Genomic DNA, 17853 nt, shown 5'->3' with positions numbered 1-17853 from the left:
TGCGCATGCGCATCCATTTTTTAGGTGCGCATGCGCATCCTTTTTTTGCGTGCGCATGCGCATTTTTTTTTTTTTTTTTTTTTTTGCATGTACATACCTTTTTGCGTGCGCATATCAGGAGGAAACGGCTTCAGTTTTTGAAAGAACAAACACGAGTCAGCAACAAGTCGATACAAACATTAAACATTTTCGACACACAGCAAAAAAAAACAACTTCAGTTAAGTAACATCCATTTAAAAAAAAAAAAAGTTGAGTCAGTTAGTGATAATCAAAGGGTTGTTGGTTCAAATCCGGTCTGTTTTTGTACCTGAAGAAGGAACATGTGTCTCGTTTTTAATCTAAATATATGAATAACGTTGTATTCTTAACAAGCTCTTCAGGTGATGTGGTTTAAAAAAAATATATATATATTTTGGCAACTAAGCAAAAACTCAAACTTTATTTACTTAATTTACTTTTTGCTATGCTTTTTATAAGGGATTTATTTTTTTATTTTCAACTGTATATTGCTTTTATTACTAAATAAATGTGTATATTTCATTTAAATTTAACAAAATGTCCTTTTTGCTTAGTATTTTCCGTTAATAAAATTAATAATTATAAGAACGTTAACTATATATATATATATATGTGTGTATATATATACATACACACATATATATACATATACACATATATATATATATACACACATACACAATCATTAATAGGCCTTTAGAAATTATTTTTCCTTCCAGCTAAAGATACAGTTTGTTGATTCTCCACCTTTCAGCTGCAGCAACACTGTTTCCACACACAACAACAACACACACACACTCGAATCATGTGCTACACAATAACAAACACACTTTGGCATTATTGCTGAAGAGCTGTAGATACAGTTGCTTGTATGATCGACTCTTGGACATGGATTCAAATTTTAAAAGGAAAATGAAAAAAAAAAAAAAAGTAGGAAAAGAAAAATAGAATAATATAAAATGATGCAAACGAAACCGTGAAAGAAAGAAAAAGTTGTTCGTGAAGTAAACGCATAAATGAGAAAAATGGGTAAAAGTCGTGATTCTCTTAAGATGTAACTCTGAGGACGTTTGCTAATGCTTGCCGACGTGTTGCATCAGCGGGAGGCCCGGGCTCGGCCGGTGCTCAGGTGACCTTGTAGGTCAGGTAGTCTCGCAGGGGTCTGGGGATGGGCAGCTCCTCCACCTGCCGGCTGCTCATCACGCGTCGCAGGGACATCCTGGACATGTGCTGCAGGCTGCCCACGCTGCGAGGAAACTCCCAGAAGCCAACGCTGCCGTCTTGACTCCTGCGGCTAAAGATTCACTTCGTCATTCCATGGAGAACATCACGTCGTTCAAAGACAGACATGAGGACGAGTCAATGTTCGTTCTCGAGTCGAACGTTCATGTTGATATTGTGACTTATAAACATGTCAGCGTTTAAGATAAGATAAGAAACAGAGAGGATTGATGTCTAAGAAAATACACAGACTAACAAGACTAAAACTATTACTATCATAGTTCTTTTATGGTCTGTATTTTAATTAAGTGTTTAAAAAATATATATAAAATGTAATTCGATTTTTAATTACCATGCTAATAGTCGCGCTAGTTTGTTCATTTTTGTGTTGCAAAAAAACTTCGAGCCACTAGATATGTGTGTGTGTGTGTGTATAAATATACTATATATAAATATTGTTGTGCAAAATGTGTGCATGTATATACGTATGCATATACGTATATACGTACGCATGTGTGTATATTAGTGTGTGTGACTACATACATACGTGTGTGTGTGTATATATATACTGCGCGCATGTCTGTGTGTATATAAGGAAAGCAGTCATTACGTTCTTTGCAGCCAAATGAGCAGCCCGGCTGAGGACGAGAGGATACAGTCGATTCCAGCAGCTTTTAAAGCTTCATAAAGTGTAAAACCTAATAATTTGATAGATTTGCAGATTTTGGTGATAAATATAGTAATTTATTTATGGATTAGTTTAGATTATTAATATAAGTGTGTGTGTGTGTGTGTCACCCTGCAGCGAGGACGCCTCCTTCCGCTGAAAAGGCACAACAGAGACCACTGGATAAGGAGCTGGTGGTCTGTGGACTTCGCTCCTCCAGGTTCCAGAAACGAACGAGCCTGATAAACACATGTATTTGTCACGACCAGATAATGACAAGAAAGTCACGCAGAGACGAGGAAACATGAAGAAGCGTATCAAAGGATTATCTTCACTGTGACTCGTGTGAGCGACGAGGAAAGACTGTCTGGATTGTTGTGTCTTTCCATGTTGACGCAGACGAACACAAGGTCAAACACATGAAGCTGTCGCTTCAACACGTGACAATCGTTTGGATAGAAAGTTAATATTGTTGATTCATTGGTTTTTGTGTCATTTATTGAGTTTATTGCTCAGTTTCAAATGGTCAAATGATATTTTAAGTGAGGAATCCTTTTCTCCAGGAAAGCTGATATTTTTTGATACTAAACCAAGTTTTTGTGAACTTGAATTTCTTTTTTCTTTTTCATTTCACCTTTTTTGATGAAGTCACTCTTGATTTAAGTCTATTTGTATTTAATTGTTTTATGTTAATAAATTTATTCTTGTTTCAAGTGTATTTGTTTTAATGTAATGTTAATACAGTTATTCTTGTTTCAAGTGTATTTGTTTTAATGTAATGTTAATAAAGTTATTCTTGTTTTAAGTGTATTCTTTTTATTTCTCCTAATGTTAATAAAGTTATTCTCGTTTCAAATGTATTTATCTAATGTTAATAAAGTTATTCTTCGTTTTAAGTGTATTTGTGTTATTATTATTCTTTTTTAATGTTAATAAAGTTATTCTTGTTTTAATTGTATTTTTTTATTTCTCTAATGTTAATACAGTTATTCTTGTTTCAAGTGTATTTGTTTTAATGTAATGTTAATACAGTTATTCTTGTTTCAAGTGTATTTTTTTTAATGTAATGTTAATACAGTTATTCTTGTTTCAAGTGTATTTTTTTTAATCTAATGTTAATAAAGTTATTCTTGTTTTAAGTGTATTCTTTTTATTTCTCCTAATGTTAATAAAGTTATTCTCGTTTCAAATGTATTTATTTATTTATCTAATGTAATTAAAGTTATTCTCGTTTTAAGTGTATTTATTTATTTCTCTCTTATTTATTACTCTCTCCTGCTCATAAACGGGGATTTTAACCATCAGCCTCACTCTCCTCCATTCTTCCCACCTTCACACAATACGTGCCACACCCGGGAGGACAAGACTCTGGACCTTTTGTATGCAAATGTAAAAGGTGCTTGAGTCTACAGACTGGAGCGTGTTCTCTCATGGTGATGACGTCGACACCTTCAATGACCATTCCACGGATTACATAAAGTTCTGGGAGGGCAACGTCACGCCGACCCGCAAGGTGCGGTGCTTTGCCAACGCCAAGCCATGGGTGACCCCTCAACTTCAAGTTCTGCTGAACAAGAAGAAGAGGGTGTTTGCTTCAGGGAGCAGAGAGGAGCTTAAAGAGCTCCAGCGAGAACTCAAGAAGGCGATCAGGATGGCCAAGGAGGAATACAAGAGGAAACTGGAGGAGCAACTGGCGCAGGGCAACACAAGGGATGTGTGGAAAGGCCTGAAGAACATCTCAGGTCATGGCCAGAGTGGAGCCAGAGCCACAGCTCTTTGCGCTTGATGGAGTCTACTGACTCCTTTAAGAAACATCTTAAGACGTTTCTATTTGTTCAGGCTTTTCCTTGAATTTCTCGAACTCCTGTGTTGTTCTCAGTATTATCTTGATCTTTAAAGTATATACTTTATTGAGTATTGTTTTGATTGTTTAAGCGCTTTGTGACCCTGGTCTCGAAAAGCGCTATATAAATAAATATTACTTACTTACTTACTTACAGCAGGGGGAGACCAAAGATGGGCCACTGAACTTAACCAGTATTTCCCCCCTCCCCCCTCCACTCTTCACAAAGCTGTTTTTCCTCTCCTTCAGCCCCCTCCCCCCAACTGTTCTCACCTCCAAGGCCACCTCTCTCTGTTACATCTGAACAGGTGAGGAGAGAATTAAGGCGACTGAAGATCAGGAAAGCTGCTGGACCAGATGGACTCAGCCCCAGACTGCTCAGGGACTGTGCTGATCAACTTTGTGAGTTGGTCACACACATCTTCAACCTGAGCCTCAAACTGGAGAAGGTCCCGGTCCAGTGGAAGACCTCGTGTGTGGTTCCGGTTCCCAAGGCGGTGCACGCGAAGGAGCCAAGCCACTTCAGACCAGTCGCCCTGACGTCCCATCTGATGAAGACCTTGGAGAGGCTGGTACTCCGCCATCTACGCACGACGGTGAGCTCTGCGTTGGATCCGCTGCAGTTCGCCTACAGGCCAAAGATGGGGGTGGATGACGCCGAGCTGGCCAGCTCCTTCAGTGGCAGGCTCAGGCACCCCCATTGTAGGACGGAGCGTTATAGAAGGTCCTTCATCCCAACTGGTGTCAGGATATTTAACTCTCTACTTTAATTATCCTGATGCTAATCCGTAGTGTTTTTCTTCTCGTGTGTTTTATTTTATATTTTTATTTTATTCTATTTTATTTTGTTAATAGTGTTAAATTTCTAATTTTGTAAATAATTTGTATATTTTTAAGATTGTTTTTATTGTATTTTGTATTATCTCTTTTATTATTTCTTTTTTCCTTGCACTTTATTTTATTTTTTTCTCAACTGTGCTGTTGTAAAAGTGTGTTTCCCCTCTGGGGATGAATAAAGATTTTCTATTCTATTCTATTAATCTAATGTTAATAAAGTTATTCTTGTTTCAAGTGTATTTGTTTTAATGTAATGTTAATACAGTTATTCTTGTTTCAAGTGTATTTGTTTTAATGTAATGTTAATACAGTTATTCTTGTTTCAAGTGTATTTTTTTTAATCTAATGTTAATAAAGTTATTCTTGTTTTAAGGGTATTCTTTTTATTTCTCCTAATGTTAATAAAGTTATTCTTCGTTTTAACCGTATTTGTGTTATTATTATTCTTTTTTAATGTTAATAAAGTTATTCTTGTTTTAATTGTATTTTTTTATTTCTCTAATGTTAACAAAGTTATTCTTGTTTCAAGTGTATTTTTTTATTAATCTAATGTTAATAAAGTTATTCTAGTTTTAAGTGTATTTCTTTATTTCTCCAATTTTATAAAGTTATTATTCGCTTGAACAGTTTTTTGTATTTTCTTATTAATTCCTTAAGGATAAAATGTCATGTACTGATGAACCTGTAACAAGTTTCTAGTACAACGATCCTCAGGTGAGCACGAGTGCAGCCGACAGAAGACGAGATCACACACCGGTCATCGGCGAGGCTGGCGATGTGACGTCCATCAGGGCAGAAGCTCACGGAGCGAACCCAGCGGTCGTTTGAAGATGGGAGAAGGAGGCTGGGAACAGGTGACTGAGGACAAGAAGCCACCAAACATTGCATTAAAAAAAAAAAGCTGGCGATGACAATAAATGATGGAGTCTCACCCGAGATCCAGCAGGATGGTGCCCAGCTGGTGGTCCCAGATGATGACCCGGGTGTTGTACGACGCAGTGGCCAGCAGCGAGCCGTCTGGCAAGAACTCACAAGACACCACGTCCTTGTGATGTCCCTCCAGCTTCTGCATCAGTGTCAACTTATCCATGTTCCATAGGAACACCTGCAACATAAGGAACAAGAAACAATATATAAATCTCTTCTATCTTTGCTATCGTCAACTTTTAAGAGTAATTATGGACAATTAAACAACTTTTAATGCTCAGTGTCATCGTTATTACGGCGTTAACTTTAAACCAGGCTCATGCTGATCAAACAGTTAAGACAAACAATTACTAAACATCATTATCTTAAATCACATCAACATCTAACTAGACATTGGTTTAAAAAAAAGAAGCTCAATAATGCAACACAAACAAGAAGAGAAAGTAAAGCAAGTATTAACATTATGTTACTCTACGGGTTTCCCATGTCAGAGTTTTAGTGTCTCAGTGATTACAAAAGGCTTGTGTGTCCGGCAGAAGCAGACGCAGAGAGACAGATATATATATATATATATATATATATATATCTTATATATGCATATAAATACAAGCACACATCGTGTCATGGTTTATAACCGCAGCACAGATCTTAGCATCTAAGGGTGTCACGGACATCCATCTCCCTCTTTCGACCTCGACTTAACCTCGTTTTCATTCAATCCACTTGAATAATTGAAGATTCTAGTCAGATTAAGCTTTTTTTTTTTAAACAGATCATAGCACAAGTGGGATGCACTGATCACACCCCCCCCCCCCTTACTTATAGTGCCAACAAAACAGTGAACACCCATGATGCCTTTCTACATACACACTGCTCTATTTAGTGGCGGCTGTTTGGTCGCTACTATACCGAATGTTGCCACGTCAAAAGTGATCGACGGCTGTGTTTGGTTGGCTGGGCGGCAAAGCATTACGGGAGGCGTTCAGGTCACCGTTACTGAGAAGCTTGTTAAGAGGGACGGCACCTCATCTTAATTGTAACTTTCAAAAACAAAATGGACACAGTGCTGTTGAATATTGTAGCAGAATCGTGAAAAAAAAAAAGGGGCGTTTAAGGGTTTTTGATATTTTCAAAGTTAAAGTGTCATCAATGTGAGGCTGAAATGTAGACATGAGACGATTAACTTGAGCCACATCCTGACAAACGGATAATGTTAGATCCGCAATGATACGACAATCCAAAATATGTGTGTGCGTGTCTCACACAATCCCTTAAACTCTTGGATAAACACAAAAACAATCCAACTGTATATAAGGATCAGTTGGTCACTGATCAGATTTAAAGCTCCAGGAAAGAAAGTTCCCAAGGTCACATGGAGTCTGTGGAGGTCACAGCCGGTGGTTTCTGGTTCGTGTCAGACAGGAGATCGGGACAATACAAGGAGAAGGTGTGGATAGGTCACGTGGTCATAAACAATCAAGTACCCTAAAAGGTCCATCATATGGCGGTTGAAGTGGTGTGCGGTGCGCATCATGACGCACAAAAACAAAAAGAGCGTTCTGTGGCTGAACAGGCACAAATATTTTAGGGAAACAGTGATGAACAGGTCCCGGGACCCTAACACTGTCCGAACTATCGGACACCCGGAACTGTGGAGCCGAGTTAACAGGTAAAAATTCCCCAGGGATGCGCAGGGGCTGTCCAATGACCAACTCCGCGGCAGATGCCTCAAGATCCTCTTTCGGAGCGGAACGTAACCCGAGCAGAACCCAGGGTAATCGATCCACCCAGTTCGAATCTGTAAGCGTAGCGCGTAAGGCTGCTTTTAACGACCGGTGGAACCTTTCGCACATGCCGTTCGACTGCGGGTGGTACGCTGTAGTGCGGTGTGTCTGCATGCCTAAGGATCTTGCTAGTGTCGACCACAATTCCGAAACGAACTGGGGGCCCCTGTCGGATGTTATATCAGAGCAACCCGGGTTGAGAGGAACGCTCGGGCAACGTCTGCAGAGGTCTTGGAGGAAAGGGGGACAACTTCAGGCCACTGAGTGGTTCTATCCACCATGGTGAACAGGTGAGTGAAACCCTGCGATGGCGGCAATGGACCAACCAAGTCCACATGCACATGATCAAACCTCTTGGCGGGAATAGGAAAAGGCTCAAGCGGGGTTTTCGTGTGTGTGTGGACTTTCGCCCGCTGACACGCAACATAAGCAGCTGCCCACCTTAACATCCCTGCGTAGCCATGGCCAGACAAATCTAGCACTGACCATCTTGACTGATGCCTTAACCCCGGGATGTGAGAGGGAGTGTACCGAATTGAAAACACAACAACACCAAGCTATCGGAATAAGGGGCCGTGGGCGACCGGTAGAAACTTCGCAGAGGAGCACGGGACCACCTTCTTGAACCACTGCTTCCTCAAGCTTAAGGCTTGTATCTCCCGATTGGAGAGAAACAATATCTGGGTCGGTGGCTTGGTCAGCAGCCATGGCCGAGACATCAAACCCCAGCTGAACAGGGCACGCCAGCGCATGCGACAAACAATCTGCCACGTGGTTAGACTTCCCAGCTACATGTCGAATGTCGGTCGTGAATTCTGAAATGGCGGCAAGATGGCGCTGTTGACCAGGGCTCAGAGACCTTCGACATAGCAAACGTCAAGGTTTATGATCCACGTACGCGGTGAAAGGCCGACCTTCGAGCAAGAACCGAAAATGGCGTGTAGCCAGGTACAGTGCCAGTAACTCTCGGTCTAAAACACTGTACCTGCATTCACTGTCTCGAAGCTTGCGGCTAAAAAACGCTAGAGGCTGCCACACACCTCCTACATGCTGCTCAACCACAGCTATGTTGACAACGATAAACGTGCAGCCGGTTTGGGGTGTGCTAGGAGGGTCGCTCGAGCCAAGGCCGATTTGGCCGACTCGAAGGCCTGGATCCCTTCCCGGGGTCCAGTCGATAGGATCCTTAGCTGCCCGCTTGCGCAGAGCGTCGTACAGGGGCTTCAGGATGTGGGCGGCATGGGGAAGAAAACGATTGTAAAAATGTACCATGCCCAAAAAACTCCTGAAGACCTTTAGTCGTGCTGGGCAAGGGAAATTCCACGACGGCCTGAACTTTTGATGGCAAGGGAACCGCACCTTCTGCCGAAACGCGGTGGCCTAAAAAAATCAATAACGTGCAGACCAAATTGACACTTTGTATTATTGACAATTAAGCCATGTTCCTCGAGCCGCTGAAAAACCTGCTTCAGGTGGTCTATGTGCTCTCCAACCGACACGCTAGCCACCAATATGTCGTCAAGATAGACAAACACAAAAGCGAGGTCCCGCAAAACAGAGTCCATCAATCTCTGAAATGTCTGCCCTGCGCCTTTAAGACCAAAAGGCATGCGGAGGAACTCAAATAACCGAAACGGGGTTATTACTGCGGTCTTTGCTACATCGTCTGCATGCACCGGAACCTGGTGATAACCGCGCACCAGGTCCACTTTTGAAAACACACTAGCACCGGCTAGGTGTTTAGAAAAGTCCTGAATGTGTGGAACAGGATAACGGTCGTGCGAAGTGATGTTATCTAGACGCCGAAAGTCGCCACGAGCCATCAGCCTTAGGTACCATGTGAAGAGGCGAGGCCCACGGGCTGTCAGAACGCCTGACTATGCCTAAACGTTCCATGATGGCAAACTCTTCTTTGGCGATGGCCATTTTCACGGAATCAAGACGACGTGCACGTGCAAACACTGGAGGACCAACTGTTGGGATATAATGTTCCACACCATGGCGGGCCACTGCAGCCGAAAAAGCAGGTTTAGTAAGTGTAACCCAGGTGAAATTAGCCTTAGGTTAATAAATAGTTAATCAATTAGAATAAATAAATACATGAAATTCATCATTTAAATAAGTTACATTACTGACATCAAAACATTCAAAATATGCACCATAGTATGAAACATAAAATAATAAACTGTTCAAGTGTCTATTCAATCAGTTTTTTAGTGCTTAACAGTCCGTTAGCAGGTAAAAGGGAACCCGTTACCTTCCACACAACAGCGCCAGAGGGGAAATTGCGGTTTAAACCGAACCAATCTTACCGCGGTCCTGGAGAGTATTCCTCGGCAGGGAAAGGGGGGAAAAACTTAAACAACGGGAACGCGATGTCCACTCTCCCAAAACACGAGAGAAAAGTGTCTCTTCCAACGTCCAAAACACACAGTTCAGTCGTAGCTCCTAGTTGGGTTAGCTCGCCATCCACTGTTCACGAGCACGCGCTGGGTGCGTGATCTTCAAAAGAAAAACTTTTCCTCCGCGGGTTTCGTCAATGACTCAAAACTAAAACGGTAAACAAAACCACAGTCTATCGACATAGACAGAAAGGTAAAGAAAACACTTGCAATAGGAAAATAAATCGTCAAAACACGTCTCTGCTCTTTTCTTAGCGTTTTCTTCTCCGGAGTTCTACACGAGCGAGTGCACCTGCGTCTCACTTCCTGGATTCGGTTCCGCGTCACCAACTATCAGCGCTGTGATTCGCTAATGGATATCAACCTCTTAACCAATGAAAAACAACAAAATACCGCGCCATGAAATAATGTTTTAATCGTATTTATCTATTTTAGATGTTTTAATGTCAGTAATGTAACTTATTTAAATGATGAATTTCATGTATTTATTTATTCTAATTTATTAACTATTTATTAACCTAAGGCTAATTTCACCTGGGTTACATAAGCGATGGAAACTCAGCAAGTAACCGCTGATAAACGTCGCCCGCAGCTAAAAAGTTAGCGTGTGGTACATGCACAGATCCCCCAGTAACACATGGAAAAGTGGTGAAAGACACAGAATGAATCCAACGCCTGTTAGCAACATCTACAAGTAACCCATTTGCACACAGGAAATCTGCGCCAATAATATGGAACAGTAATAGAAACTACTACAAAGTCCCACTTGAATGTGTGTCCCTGAAAATTCACAGTCACGAACCTTGATCCAAAAGTTGAGATGCTTGATCCATTTGCTGAGTCTTAAAGTCCCGGTGGGTCGCAGGGAGCAAACTTTTCTGTGAACCAGGGTCCACCAAAAAATGAGTCCCGGAGACTGAATCTTTGATGAACAGCAGCTCTTCATGGTCACCAGAACCCGGTGAGATAAATCCGCGCAGGTCCTAATGCCCGCCACACCGTAAAAATAATGTTTTTTTTTAAAACATCTAGTCAAAATGTTTTGTTTTTTTTTCTTACTCTGTTTAAAGTTTTAAACATTTCCTTAAACAATAATAAATGCCTTTCCAGGGTGTCCCAGGCTCTCGTTGAATGAAAGTTTGCATCAGTTCTTGTGTTTTGAACTTAAATAGAAATAGAAAAGCTTTATTCATCCCCAGAGGGGAAACACACTTTCACAACAGCGCAGCTTAAAAAATAAAGTGCAAGGAAAAAGAAATAATAAAGAGATAATACAAAATAAAATAAAAACGATCTTAAGAATATACAATTATTTACAAAAAATATAAATTTAACACTATTAACAAAATAAAATAGAATACAATAAAATAAAATAGAAATAAAAACGGGAAAAAAATAAAAATAAAAAATAAAAAACACACGAGAAGAAAAACACACTACGGATTAGCATCAGGATATTTAAAGTAGAGAGTTAAATATCCTGACACCAGTTGGGATGAATGATTAAACTTTCATTTTAGTTCTGCATCATAAAAAAAAACACTTCTATAGTTTAATAAACAACAAAACGGATCCATAAAATCAATTTTCGTTATTATTCTATTGATAACAGTTGCTGTTCTAATAACAAAAATGTTTTCGGGAAAAAAAAAAAAGAAAACTAAACTTAAACTATGGAATGAAAAATTAACTAAAGTTTGGACAAAAAAAGATGTGGCGTCAAAAGTTTCATGCAGCGGCTGGTTGTGACTCACATCCCCGGGCGAGCAGGAGGACCAGGAGTCCGGCGAGAGCAGAGACGAGCGTCCGTACAGCCATGCTTGTGTCCGGGCGTGAAGACCCTGAAGAACCTCCTGCACCGACGGAGCAGTAGCTGGAGCAGGAGGAGGTCCACGCTGTAAAAGATTAACATGGCGAACCTTCAACCTGAGACGTTCAGAGACCTCCTAGAAACATCAGACTTGTTTTCCCTTTAGTTAAACACCCCAGTATTTTAAAACAAACTTATAGAATTCTCTTTTAATACGAACTTAAAAAGTGAGAAGAAAAGGACCTCAAAAGGTGATGGGGGATGTTGTTTTTTACAGTGTGGAGTAGGAGGCGGCACACCTCAGATAAACTGATAAATGTCTTTTAACTTCTTCTTTTATCTCGTCAACAATCTAATAAATACGTTTATAAATAGGTACAATGGTCCTTCTATGAAAACCCTTGTCCAGTTTATTTTTTTAAGCTTATTAAATTGAGTTTAAAAATATTTTTAAAGGATCAAAACGTGTATAATGTGAATTTCTGTCATTGTAAATATTGTTACAAAATTGTAACACAAATGTAATACAATGCTATTAAGTCTTGATAAGCCAGTGGTTCGTAATAATGAAGGTTTATTTCAGACCTGAAGTTTTACACAACAACATTCACATGTCTTTTTTACAAACACACTGTGCAACACTTGCAGATGCCAAGGTGACAAGTTGTGATCTGTTTTAACTGAAAGTGTTTTTAAAATGACAAAATTCAACAGTAATGGGAAGTAAGGTAAGGTCAATTTTATTGATTCCTCAGAAGGTCTCCTTTGGGAAATTGTTTTTTTTTCCAATAGCCACAGCAAATACAGCAATTTTTCATAAAAAATAAATCAAAAATAAAATAAGAACAAGAACAAAGAGAAATAAAGAGAAAGAACAAGATGGTACAATCTAAGTCTAAAGATAAAGTACATAGATCAAAGAAAAATACATATAAAAATAGAAAAATAAAAATAAAAGACAACGGATACAAAGACTAACATAGAAGAGAACTTCCAGATACTCTCACTCCACTCCTGCCCCTGAACTCAGAATTGTACAATTTAATAGCCCGAGGAATGAATGAGTCCTTGAGTCTATTTGTTTTGCACCTGGGAAGGAGCATTCGTGCTCTCATTCTGCTGAAGTGAAGCGGTTACAGTTGTCATTCTGAGGTGAAAATAGCCATAAAAAAAAACCTTAATTCTCCCATTTAATAATGAACTTCTAAATTGTAATAATGTATTGAGGACATTTTATGATAATATTCGAAAATAAATCTATGCTGTATGTAAATACTTACTCCGGGTACTCCTGTTTCCTCCCACAGTCTAAAAACATACAGAGGTTGATTGAGAAATTGGGAAATTGTCCGTAGGTATGAGAGTGTGTGTGAATGGTTGTCTGTCTTTGTGTGCCTTAGACAGACTGGCGTCCTGTCCAGGGTGTCCCCTGCCTCTCACCCTATGATACTGGGATAGGCTCCAGTCTCCCCGCGACCCTGTAAGGGATAAAACGGTTGAAAATGAAGGATGAATGAATGAACAAGCTTTAATATTGGAAACGTCAAATGCAAAAGATCAATATTCTGATGACACTGATATACTTCCATGTGAACCGATTATGCTGGTGTCACGAATAACCATCTGGATCCATGTATCTTTTGAAGTTGTCGCCACTTTCTGTGGTGAAGAGTTTTGATTCAAATTTGTGTTCCTATTGAGCACGTAAAGCGGCAAACAGTGACATTTCAAATGCTAAATAATGTTTTTGATTCATATTAATCAAATAAGTTTTAGATAATATGAGGGGCTAAATGAAGAGCTTAATGAAAAGGTCTAAGAATTGTGTACATAAGATTTATATAAGTTTGTGTGGCGGTAAAGAATGTTCTCATCAAACAGCTTCAGGCGTAGAAAATGTGTAACGCCACCGATGCGCCATGAGGACACAGTGTGTAAATAATCATGGGAATCATCCTCCCCCCCCCTGAGGATTCTCTGGATTATTCTGGGCAGACGAACGACCCAAACCGTCCCCTTTCACCTCCGTCTTAATACGTCTGGTCCATCTCCTACCTGTTTACAAGCCACTTGTGAGCAGGCAACCAGCAGTGACTCGCTCGGTCAAGAAGTGGTCTGAAGAAGCTGAGGTCTGCTTTGAGACCACGGACTGGAGCATCTTCAGTGAGTCCCACAAGGAGGATATTGACGGACTAACTTCATGTGTCACGGACTACATCAACTTCTGTGTGGAGAGCATTGTGCCAACCAGAACTGTACGATGCTTCTCCAACAACAAACCCTGGATTAATCCTGATATAAAGGCTCTCTTAAAGGGGAAGAAGAGAGTCTTTAGGTCAGGAAACAAAGAGGATCTGAGGGCAGTTCAGAAGGAGCTCAGAAGAAAGATCAGGGAGGGAAAGGAGAGGTACAGGAGGAAGATGGAAGAGAGTCTGGCCAACAACAACACCAGAGATGTCTGGAGAGGTTTGAAATCCATATCCGGACATAAGACCAGGCTCTCTGTAGCGGCCGGGGATCAGAATTGGGCTGACAACTTAAACAGTTCTTTTTCAAGGTTTGAGGTGTCGCATCTACACCATTCACACCTCTTCATTTACCTTCTCCTCCCCCCCGAGCTTGTATTGTTTCAGCCCCCCTGCTGACTCCACAGGGGACAATGCCCCCCCACCCCAGCCTGTCCCTCACACCTCTCCAGGTGAGAAATCAGCTCAGGAGAACCAGGACAACAAAGGCCCCTGGACCAGACGGCATCGGGGGCAAAGTACTCAGGACGTGCTCTGACCAGTTAAGCGAAATTGTTGGACTTCTGTTCAACATGAGCTTGATCCTGGGAAGAGTTCCAATACTGTGGAAGACGTCCTGTGTGGTACCGGTGCCGAAGACTCAGCACCCTAAGGATCCCAGCTGCTACAGACCTGTGGCCTTGACATCCCACCTTATGAAGGCTCTGGAGCGGCTGGTCTTTAGTTACCTGAGTCCTCTGGTGCGCTCCTCCATGGATCCGTTGCAGTTTGCCTACCAACCTGACATCGGCGTGGAGGACGCCATCATCTTCCTTCTCCACCGAGCACTTTCTCACCTGGAGTCGCCTGGAGGCACTGTGAGGATCCTTTTCCTGGATCTAAGCAGTGCTTTCAACACCATCAGGTCAGACATCCTGAGGGACAAGCTGGAGCTGTCTGGAGCGGACACTCACCTCACCGTCCACAGTTCGTGAGGACCCGGGATGGTGTTTCGAAGACTGTACTGTGCAGTGTAGGGGTCCCCCAGGGAACGGTGTTGGCACCGTTCCTCTTTTCACTGTACACTGCAGACTTCCAACACCTGTCTCCCACCAGTCACCTGCAAAAGTTCTCGGACGACTCCGCCATCGTCGGCCTCATTAAGGACGGGGATGACGGGTCGTACCGGGGACTTGTCCAGGACTTTGTTGACTGGTGCCTGGAAAACCACCTCCAGATCAACTCCAGCAAAACTAAGGAGTTGATTGTGGATTTCCGGCGGTGTCCCTCCATCTCCCCCTCACCACTGAACATCCGGGGACAGGACATTGAGATTGTCACGTCTTACAAGTTCCTGGGTGTTCACCTCAACAACCGCCTGGACTGGGTGGATAACACTGCTGCTCTTTATAAAAAAGGGCGGAGTAGACTCTACCTGCTCCGGGGGTTGAGGTCGTTTGGTGTCCAGGGGTCACTCCTGAAGTCATTCTATGACTCAGTAGTGGCCTCTGCCATCTTCAACGGTGTGGTCTGCTGGGGGAGCAGCATGACAGCAAAGGATAGGGCTAAACTGGACAGCCTTATTAAGAAGGCCGGTTACTTCCTAGGGCGCCCCCTGGATCCTGTGGAGGAAGTGTCTGGGAGGAGGATACGGAGCAAGCTGGGCTCCATGAGGAAGAACTTATCTCACCCTCTCCAGCACACACTGAGGGCATTGAGGAGCTCCATCAGTGATAGGATGCTCCATCCCCGGTGTGTGAGGGAGAGGTACCGCAGGTCCTTCCTCCCTGCTGCCATCAGACTCCACAACAAGAACACAGCAAGATAAATATTTAACTGCACCTTTCTTGTTATTTTTGTAAATATGATTGTGAATATATAATATAGTGCAGATGTATTTTCTATTCTATTTAGATTTTCTTTCTTTTTCTTTTTATTATTTTTATTTCTGGGTGTTTTATTTTCTTGGTATATTGCTCTGGCTGTTGTTGAACTGAATTTCCCCTCGCTGGACAAATAAAGGATTCTGATTCTGATTCTGATACATCCTGGGGAGGGCATGTGGGAATTTTTAGGGGGCATGGAGTTTGGGAATGAATGACAGATCATAAAGACAGGAAGAAGCCTCCTCCACAAAGTTCCCAAACACTGAAAATACTTCAAGGACTTTTATTCTATGTATTTTCTCACTATTGAAAGATTACAGAGGGGGGGGCGTCCCAGCTACACAGGGGGACACCCTGGACAGACATTTGATTACAGAACAAAGTTGATCCGTAGGATAATAAATCTCTTGTTTATTAACGAGGGAAGGTGGAGTTCATTCCTACTGAAGTCAGTGAAGAAGTCATTCTTTCCTCGGCGGCGAGGACACACCCGGGAGCCGCTTGTTTTGGGGGGCAGTTCTGGCACCATGAGAGCCGACCATTGAGGGGCTTTGAGTACGGCGAGGGGGCTCGGGCGACGAGTGGGAGAGAGATGAGAATTTCTGCTGGACTCTGTCACAACATGACAAAGAGTCACTTTGACGGCGAGCGAGCGATCGTCGCCATGGTGATTACATGCAATCGCGACGTGGATCACGATGCGTTCAATGACACGGTTCGAGGGAATATTGCTGTGGTTCTGGACGTCCACTTGAAGACCATCAGAATATTTAATTATTTGCTTTACTTTTCAATTTTTTTTACTTGGTTAATTTAATTCAATAATTTCTCCATTGAAAGAAAATTGAATAATTGCCATAATTTCTACAACCACTTGATAGTCATGTGTCACATGATCATCTGCGCCACGCATGATTGGCTCGTGGCACTTTTATACCAACATTTTTATATTGAATTTAAAAGGTTAAGCATTGAAAAACATTGAATTTAGAAAAAATATTTTTAAATAATTGGAATAAGAATCTCAAACTCTATGTGTAAAAAAATTATCTTGAATATATTCTTTTTTTAGACTAAATTCGCTCTTTCAAGATTTAATTCAATGATTAAAAAAGTAGTTCACTACAAGAAAAACAGAAAATTTCGATAAAGAAATAGAAAGTTTCAACATTTTAAATGTTAAATTCAAGCATATTCATGCTTTTCATATTTGTTTGAGTCACACAGGAAAGTTCCTCAGTCTGAACCCTTACCCCGTCTTTTCCCTGCTCAGTGGGGGGGCAGTTGACCCGGAGGGGGTTTTGGGTTTACATCATTACGCCAAACTTTAGTCTCTATTAGCGTGAACTGAAATTTAATATTAACAATATTTAATAACGCATATTTTAAGTCGGGAGGTTTTATTTATCTCTTCAGTTTAACAAAGATGAACAGGAAGAGACACAAGAATGTGTCGAGGTCGGACCACGGGGAAGTGTCCCAGCAGGTGAGACCCTAATGAGTCCCCCAGAGGCCCTCGGGGTCTTTGAAGGAAACACGTCAAGTGTTTGTCTGCCGTCCAACATTCATCAGCCACAGTCCTCGCTTGCTTCCTGTCCTGGTCTTTTCATGTTATTTAGCTGTTTTGTCTAAGAATGTTGCTTAGGTTGACAACCCGGAGATAATCTGTTTATTTAAAACTAACCCGAGTTGATACATGTGATATACAAATACTTTATTTATTTTCTATTTGATAGAAAATATTCATAAATAAGGCCTTTATTTAAACTCAAAGTGAATAAGAAATCCTTAGTATATCAATGTCATCAGAATTTATTGAATGTTTGACATTTTATTTTTCTATTGAACATTGTTTTTTAAGCATTTTATTTTTATTTTATTAATAATTTAAATTATTTAAAAGTTAAATGTGTTTTAAATAATTTAATTCAAAAATCGTTTTGTTTTTAGTGAATTTGTTTGATACACTAATTAAAATAATTCCAATTTAAATGTTGTTTTTTTTAATTTGTAGTATTTTAACCCTTGTGCTATCTCAGGGTCAAAGTGACCCAAAGGCCTGTTAGGTTAGAATACTAACTTAGAGCTGAAACTCAGAGAACAGACACCAGAATTAGTTCAAAGTCACATTGATATACTTGTTTATTCCTTTTATATATACTTTTTTTCTTCTTTTTTTTGAGGCACCAAGAGTTGAGATTTACATCACACGTTCATAAGCAGTAAGTGATT

The 17853-nt window shown here is 40.9% G+C and overlaps 1 long non-coding RNA gene across 2 annotated transcripts; it reads right to left on the bottom strand.

The window, feature by feature from the left end:
• Positions 1 to 116: 116 nt before the first annotated feature.
• Positions 117 to 10621, bottom strand: LOC148070332 (uncharacterized). Of its 2 annotated transcripts, XR_015712913.1 has the most exons (4): positions 10503 to 10621; positions 5520 to 5692; positions 5342 to 5445; positions 117 to 2146 (listed from the first exon to the last, which is right to left on the bottom strand). It is a non-coding gene; the product is annotated as an uncharacterized LOC148070332 (long non-coding RNA). The 2 variants fall into 2 exon arrangements; XR_015712912.1 differs by lacking the exon at positions 10503 to 10621 and having other exon boundaries at positions 5520 to 5694.
• Positions 10622 to 17853: the final 7232 nt, after the last annotated feature.

The sequence above is a fragment of the Callionymus lyra genome, chromosome 10 (assembly GCF_982586985.1).
Source record: "Callionymus lyra chromosome 10, fCalLyr1.hap1.1, whole genome shotgun sequence".
NCBI classification, from domain to species: domain Eukaryota; kingdom Metazoa; phylum Chordata; class Actinopteri; order Syngnathiformes; family Callionymidae; genus Callionymus; species Callionymus lyra.
This window is presented reverse-complemented; position numbering and strand designations above follow the sequence as displayed.